The following is an 8,801-nucleotide window of genomic DNA, read 5'->3' on the forward strand; positions in this document are numbered from 1 at the left end:
TCCATAACAAATATTGTCCTCCATTTTGCACAGATTTACACATGCTAGCCCAATCTGCTGGTGTCATGTCCAAGTTGGTAATGTATTCGACCATGCTTACAGTGAAGGGTGCTTGGGGACCTTAGGTTGTTACAGCCTCCTTTAACTGCTTCACTGTTTTGAAATCTAGAGCACAGTGAGTTCGCTGCCCTCCTGCCTGCTCAAGTACAGGGCATGCTAATTTTTGAGGTCCTGTCTCAGGATCCCATCTATCAGATACGGGGGTTGAGGGCTACTCAGCTGTCTGTATAGGTGGAGATGTTGGTTGAATTATGCCCTCTGGTGATATAACGATGTTAGTAGCAGCCTCCTGTTGTAGCTTTTTCTTAATAGCCCCTTTTCCTTTAAATTTTCTTCCTCTGTCTGACTAGCTCAAGAGAACTTCTCTTTTGCTTGATCTAAAATGTCTTTCTCCATGGTCTGAACCTCTAACAATTTACTTAACACTCTTTTGGTTTGTTTTTTTTTACTAATTTATAATCTACTATAAAGATAATGCAACCCAATAAGATAACACAAATCAAAACCTAAACAAAATGAAACAAAAACGGAACAAAAAAATCATCATATCAATTTTCTCTTCCTCAGGGCTGAACAACTTCAAACCTGGAGCCAACTATTTTTCCCAGTTTGTCTGAGAAAGTTCTAGGGATAGGCAGCTTGAAACAAAAACAAAATAAATCAAAACAAGAACATATTTTTTTTTCAATGGTTACCCATTCTCTAGCCTTCCCTTAGGGGTGAGCAATTTCACTTACCTCCGAGCTTCAGGCGTTCCCTGCATGGGCCGCCAAATGCCGCAGTCTGGCTGGGCACAAAATCATGAGCCACTCAAGCAGAAACAAACTTTATTTCCAAAACTCCCGTGAATGCCACGCACATGGCCTTTTCCCGGGACACACTACCCCAACAGGGAATCCCTCCTCCCGAATTTTCTCCTACTGCACTTCCCCAACCAATGGGAACTCTCAGGGAATCCCATGAGAGCTCCAAAGTAGAAGGCCTAGGCAGACAGCAGGGGTCTAATCTCCAATTGTATGCACATCTTAACATAATCATTATCATCTCAATGGCTTGCTGGTGTCACCTTTCAACCAAAAATGCCATGAGTCATTCCTACTTGGCTATGGCTCTCAGCAGGTGAGATCCTGAGAAACACTTTAAGCCTGTATCAAAATAATAAAAAAAGGAAAAGGGAGCCAGGCACAGTGGCACACACCTATAATCCCAGTGACTCAGGAGGTTGAGGCAGAAGAATCATTAGTTCATAGTCAGACTCAACAATGGTGATGAACTAAGCAAATTAGTGAAACTCTGTCTCTAAAAAAAATACAAAATGGGGCTGGTGATGTTTAGTTGTGGAGTATCCAAGAGTTCAATCCCAGTAGGACCAAATGCAGTAAATAAATAAAAGGTGCTGGGGATGAGGCTGAGCATGGGTTCAGTGGTAGCACAATTGCATGGCATGTGTGAGGCACTGAGCTTGATTCTCAGAACCAAATATAAGTAAACAAAATAAAGATCTACCAACAAAGAAAAAATATTTTTTAAAAATACTGAGAATATATTTCAGTGGGTAACCACGCAAATGCACTCACCCTCTACCCCTACTCCACCGGGATTGCCCAACCCAACACATATGAAAGAAGGATGTCTCAACATGGCCACATATCCTGCAGTTCTCCTTTAATAGCCCACAAGGACGTATTCATATCTGTGTCTATTCTCAATTGATGCCCATCCTTCCATGCAAACGTGAGCCAGCGTGCACTGGCTCTGCACAGAGTCACCTCAGCACAACTGGTTGCAAAAATCCAGGTGCAGGTATCCCTCATTCATTCCACTGGGACCTTCTATTTTTTAAACATGGGTTGCTAACATTTCAAAATGACAGGTTTAGGGCTCAGTAGTAAACAAGTGTTTCACATGTGCCTGGTTCTTGGTTCCAACCCCAGCACCTAAAAAAAAAGCCAGGCAGGCCTGTTGGCTTATGCCTCTAATCCCATTGGCTATGGAGACTGAGGCAGGAGGCTCACTAGTCCATGGACAGCTTCAGAAACATAGTAAGGCCCAAAAAATCTTAGAAAGACACTGTCTCTAAAGAATAAAAATGGTTGGGAATGGTTGCTCAGTATTTAAGCAACACTAGATTCAGTCCCCACAACCAAAAACAAATCCAAACCCCAACTGAAAGTGAAAAACAAACTGCATTCTCCAATATCCTTTGCAGGTAGAAGTCTCTATGATTCTCTGCCAGCCAATGAGATATCAGTGGAAGTCACTGGGCCTCTAGCTCTTTGTTTTTTTTTTTCTTCTTCCTTTTCCCCTGATAGCTATATTGAAAGGATGGCAGAATAAAAAACATTAAGTGTCCTGGGGCATGATGACATGGTTGGATAGCCATAGAAGGTAAGATTACAAACCACTGGACTATTTGATTTTCAAGTAAAAGAATTTTTTTTTTTTAGTTTTTGATGGGTATATTTTTCTAGTAGTGGAAAGACAGATGCATTGACTTTCCTGCTTGTGCTACTTTCTGTTCATTGTCCTCAGTTTGAGGAACAATGTAGGTCAAGAGAACCAGCCATATTTATCATCAATTCTTTTTTAGGTCTCTGGGGATGGGATTGAAAGTACAACACAAAACATCTACAGTACCTAATCTGAGCCTGTGGGGCAGATTTAGGCCTGAGTCATCTTCAGGATCCCTCACCTGCCCCAGAATGTTCACAGAGAATGAGTATCTTTCCTTTTGATGCCAACACTCAAGTCCAAAATCTAAGGGCTCCCATGGCTCTCCTGAGAACTGTCTCCACAACAGACTAAAACTGGTCCCAATATCAATTCCTGCACTGATGGACCATTGGGAAAGTGACTTTTAGCAAGCTTTACCATTCCCATTTCTGAAGTGGGTCTGCTCCAAAAAAGACTTGAATCTAAATGAACACAGAAGGAAGAAGCCAGGGTATAAGAACTGAAAATGAACCCTGCCTACAGATAAACCTGAGATTTGACAAAATTTCCAATTAAAGTGAGTTGGCAGGTAAAGTGTAGACCTTAACATAAAAAAATAGCCTGACAGCAAAATATCAGATATGGGCATGCTTTCTTTCTTTCTTTCTTTCTTTCTTTCTTTCTTTCTTTCTTTCTTTCTTTCTTTCTTTTTTTCTTTTCTTTTCTTTCTTTCTTTCTTTCTTTCTTTCTTTCTTTCTTTCTTTCTTTCTTTCTTTCTTTCTTTCTTGTTTCTTTCTTTTTGTACAATGGTTTGAATTTAGGGGCACATAACCACTGAGCCTCATTCTCAGTTTCTTTTAATGTTTTTTTTTTAACTTTTGAGTTACAGTGTTAATCACAATATTGGGGTGTTCTTATATCAAACAAACACTTTTGACCCCAAAATAAATATGTCATGTTAGCAACTATGTCTCTTTTACAGATTTTGTTTTTTCATTTCTTAAATTCAAGTAAAAATGCTTTGTTTTCACATTTAATCACTTTTTAAAATAATTTTTAACCATTGTTTAATTTTTTTTAAATTTTTTATACTAAAAGTATGAAGATTTTTATTAAGCATTGTAAGTTGCATTCAATAGCCTTTGGTATGCCACACCAAAATCCATGGAACGTCAATCAGACCCAACAGCAGTTCATACTTCAAAATCTGTGAGTTAGGACTGAACTCCCTTCAATTTACAGTAAGATCCTACTGAAGCCAGATTTAAAGATAGGTAGTTAGCATAGTTAGGTAAATACAAAATAAAAAATGAAGGCTGTGTTGACAATGGAGCCTGGGAAAGCAGATCAGCAATTAGGGAAATTGAAATGTTTATGTTCCCAAGGCCCAGAGCCCATTCTAAAGAAATGTTAATGAAGCAGCTCTCAGCAAACAAGGAGATGCCAATCAAAAGAAGCCCCAAGCCCTTCCTGCCCAGAGTACTCCTCCAGCCCATCTGACCCTCAACTTTTTGGTCTCTCCACCAACATTCTATCATTTCAAGGTAACAGAACAAAGGACAGAAATGCAGGAAAGCTGAAAGAAGACATTAGCTGTAAAAAAGGTAAGATCTCCTCCCTTCCACAGATTCCACCTCTTGGATCCCCTTCTTCCTCCAGGAGAAGTCTTTTCTGCTTAATAAAGCTTCTACTCTCCATTCTAAACTTGCCTTGGTGTGCTTCTCTGGTGTTATACTTCAGCATTGGGGAAGCAAGGACTCCTCACGGGTAAATAGTGGTAACACTACTTATTTCTTGCAGGCAGGTGTTGGGAAATTACACCTCATTTCTAATCACTAATGTGATAAAGAACGTAAGAATTATATGAAAATGATAAGAAGTGATTCTGATTTTCAAGTACATTGTTTGGAAACATTAAAAAAAACAACTTATAGAAGTATACCTGCTTCTCCTAAATTCTTGATGAAAAAGTTTTCAAGAACAAGCAGTTTGTTTCCTGCTACAGAAAGGGGGTGATTTTTTTTTTTGAGATCAAAGTTTTTGTTTCTTCACAGAATTTCATATTGTGCTAATATGAAGGCATAAAACAATAACAAAGAACAATAATGCATACAGCAGTGAATACACCAGGGTAATGTTGATACTTGGAAATGACTAGATAATTTTGGGGGGGATTTTAGAATAAATGCAACAGAGGTCAATAATCATAAAATTTTAATGTTAGAGCAAGATCAGTCAATGACTAAACAGAGTTAACATCTTTTATAGGCCCATTACTGGTTATTAGCATTTTTGTTTTGCAAATGGGCACACACTGGTAAGAATGGAAGAAAGGACAATAACATGCATAATATGAACTACACACTTTTAAAATTATGGACAATGCAGAAGTTTAGCTCAAGTAGTATACTAATGGTCTACATCTGATTCAAAAGCCACATAGTTCATTGATCACAGATGCATGGTATTAATTGTGAAATTTCAGAACACATTGTGTTGATTTTGAAAGGTCATTTGCATCTCCATTTAACTTGCTTGTAAAGTATTATAATGTACTTTGTATGTAAAATCAGCAGAACAGCAATATTAATTTATAATTTTTTTAGTTTCCATAGTTGCACTTTTTTTAACACAAAAGAACCACATCAACAATGATAAAATTTAAGTAAGAAAGAAAAACTGTGGTTGTGTCTTATTTCTTTCATAATCATAAAAATCAAAGCCTTAAACAAAGCTTCATTGTGAAACAGTAATGCAAAATCAAATATGATGGCATACATATGGTGCCAAATGCTAAAAATTATATTTTAAGCTATATATAAAGACTGCCAAAATTTGTTTTCTTTATAGTTCAAGAAATATAACTATAAGCTTTGTCATAACCAGTTTAAACTTTGTGTATACTTTATTTTAAATGTAGGAGTCAAATGCTCTTCATTTTCATTCTCTCTTTTTTGTTTTATTGTAGCATTTTGATTACAACTGGTTAAGACTCAAAATGTGTTGTTTAAATCTCTGAAATCAAAGAGGGATCTGAATTTTCAAAGTCCTAATTTTTCTTTTACAGAAAGGACAAAATGTACATAACTGCAGGCTCTCTTTCTCTCCAGATATTCCTAAATCTTTACCCTTCCAGCGTCTTTCACCCTCTATATAAAATAAGTTTGCTCTTCTTTATTTAAGATATCTGCCTCCAGAGCAGCCTCGCTGCAGCAGGTGCTATCTGTATTTAGTGCATTTCAATGAGGATTTGTAGTGCACATTTTTGTCATTGTTTAAGGCACTTTTGAGTGGCTGGGGGTCCTGGTGTCCCCTGCACTTTCATTCATCTGGGGCACTGGCTTGTCCTCGGCCATGACTGCATTTTCAGCCAGGTACCTGTGTGAAGACACGGCAAAGGACTTTCATTCCCCAGATTTTGACTTCAACTCTTTGACCACTCCTTCTGCTGAAGCAGCATAAGGAGGTCTGCCCTGAATTGCTCCCTGGCTTTTATAACCTCAGCCATAGTGCCTTCCAACTCTACCAAACCTCTGTATCCCTAGGGTGGAAATAACTCCTATTGGGTGCCCTCTTGCTGTTTCTCTGACAGAGACCACTTGCAATGGGAAGGGCCCTCAGACTCCACAGCCCTGCCTGCTTCCTGCCCAGTGGCCAACCACAGTGCCAGCGATTTCTAGTTTCCCTCCCTGAGAAGGTATAGTTTGGACTCCACCCTGGGACTTGCTAGTTTCACTGCTGTCACTGCCTGAGAAGGATCCACAGTGTTCTGATGCTGCCTCCACCCAGAAGGCATGGTAAGGGCCAGTTGCTATGGTTTTTTCATAAGGGCTGCCTAAGCCAAAGACTCCTTCAAAGCCTCTGCCCCTGCCCTGAGACTTGGTTGGAGGAGATTGCCCCTTGTAAGCTGCCCATTCCTTCATGATCACTAGTGAGAATTCTGGTGGAAGTCTGTTCTTTCTTAAAGCAAGTCTCTCAGTTTTCTTTCTGCTTTCTGCCAAACTAAACAGGACTCTGTAAACATACTGATGAACTGGCCTATTGAAAAGGGCAGCCAGAAGCAGATCTTTGTTGGCTTCATCTTCAATAAAAACAGCAATTTTGATTTCACACTTCATCAGGATTTGGAAGATGTAAGGGTACATCAGCCCCTTCTTGGGCCTGTGCTTGGCCACTTTTAGCAACTCATGTGTCATGGGGGCAGGGGAGGTGTGGTGATGTTCATGTGGTTCCTGGTGCGCATCAATAGGAGGCAGGGGGTTGGTTGGACTGTGCCCATGTGGCTCCCTTTGCTTTCCACTAGCTGGCTTCCTGAAAAGGCAGTGTAGGGACCTTCTACTTTTGAACTACCCTCATTGTCATTATCTAATGATGATGGTGTAGAAGAGCCAGGGAAGTAGGCAGAATCCACGTTTTGGGGGCTGCCACTCTGGGCTGGATTGATGTGCGAGGACCGCTCATAGAGCCGTGTGTGCTTCCCCTCATGAGAAATGTTGCTGTAGTTGTTCTGCTCTGTCAGGTTCTTCCCACTGGTATCCAGAGTGAGGGCCAGCTAAGTGAGGATGTATGGGTATACACACTGGCCCAGAGCCCCCCAGGGCTGGGCTATTTATTTATTTTTATGTGGTATCGATGATATAACCCAGAACCTCGCATGTAATAGGCAGGCATTTTCCCACTAAGCCACAAACCCAGCCCACATTTAATCTTATTTTAATAAAAGTTTTTTTCTTTCTTTCTACCCATCCCCCCCTTTTTTATTCACCCTCCAATCTATGTGACTAGAAAGTCCTAGAAAATAATAAAGTCTAATGTTAATTCTGATGTTTGGGGCACTGGGTTTTGACAAGATTCCCACCACTTGCTCAGGTTTGCAGGATTCTTCTGTATATTTTAAATTCTTTATAAGTGCCTGTAGCATTTTCATTAAAAAAATGCAACCAATTTCCCAACATACAGCACTATTTTTGAAAGATTTAGGAAATGACAGGATGAGAAAAGCATCTGGCATAGTGTAGTTATGTGATTCTGAGAGGACACAAAAACTTTATGAGGTCACAAATGGTTTTCTTACCTAAAATGTGCTTTTCTTTGCTTTTTAGCAAATTTCTACTCATCCTTCAATAACTAGTTGAATGTGAAGAATTCATATTCCCAGCCAGTACCTATATCCAGCCAACTGGACCTCTTCTTTGAAGACTTAGAATCTGAGCAGCAACAAAGTGACAGCAGAAAGACTTACAGTGTGCTCATATAGCAGCAGGCTCCAGGGATGACTATAAAGAGGTTTTGGGCACTGAGATCACCTGGCAAAACCCAGCTCTAGTTTTATTGAACTTTGCTATCAGGTTCCCTTGACCTCCCCAGTGTTATCTAGTGCATTTTTTTAAAGCACCCAGATCAGTTTCTGCAGCTTGAAACCCAAGCCTCCAACTGTGCCCTGTCCTTACAGCATTCAGTCAGGTTATCAGAATAAACCATAGTTATACAGAAGTCATTATAAGGAGGCTATTTCTTTTGAGACTGAATCTTGAGAAAGATAGCCATGATCAGACACCTATGGTCCCTCATTCTGAGATGCCCCAGGCTGGCTGGAGAAGAGATCACAGATGACTCTTGTTTGCCAAGTACCTGTGCCCATCCTGTGCTGAAAGGGTAAGAAAAGGTGCTGAAGGCCACAGAGCTAAAAAAAATCTGAAGGCCACGTCCTTTGCAAACATCCTTTTTAATTCTGGCTGGGCTGTTTCACATATAGGGCAGGGACCTTGCTAATTGCTGGCCAATATCTCTTCTGCATCCATAATACACAGACAGTGCTGAAAACATGCTCACATTTATGCAAATAAAGTATTATCATCAGCTAAATTTTGTAAATGGAGATAGTCTGACTCAGGTTAGCAAAGTGGTTCAAGGTCATCCACGTTTGGGGTCCAATCATGACCAGAGCCCAAATGTAATTGCCCCTTAGACTCAGTGGTGTCACAATCATGGGAATCTCTGCAAGATTCCTTTCATTCATTTCAGATGAAGTTTTGGAGGAGCAATGGAAAGACCAGGTGACACAGAGTGGCTGGTGTATGAGTGATCTTGATGGAAAAGCATAGCTAACAAAGAAAATCTGAATTATTTGGTATGCTAGTGGATGTTGGTGGAATTGAGCCAAGCCAGACAGCAAAGCTTCCACAGCTAGAGGAAAAAAACCTGCAATCCCAGAGAGTTAAATAGGTCATCGGAGGATGAGTCACGTGGACAGAATGCAGAGGATCAAATGGGTGGAGTGGGCATGGCTCTGAAGAACAGTGCAGGTA

At 40.2% G+C, this 8,801-nt stretch overlaps 1 pseudogene; it reads right to left on the reverse strand.

The window, feature by feature from the left end:
* Positions 1-5,642: 5,642 nt before the first annotated feature.
* On the reverse strand, positions 5,643-7,974 carry LOC143410674 (constitutive coactivator of PPAR-gamma-like protein 1 pseudogene; annotated as a pseudogene).
* Positions 7,975-8,801: the final 827 nt, after the last annotated feature.

This window comes from Callospermophilus lateralis, chromosome 11 (assembly GCF_048772815.1).
Source record: "Callospermophilus lateralis isolate mCalLat2 chromosome 11, mCalLat2.hap1, whole genome shotgun sequence".
In the NCBI taxonomy this organism is placed as follows: domain Eukaryota; kingdom Metazoa; phylum Chordata; class Mammalia; order Rodentia; family Sciuridae; genus Callospermophilus; species Callospermophilus lateralis.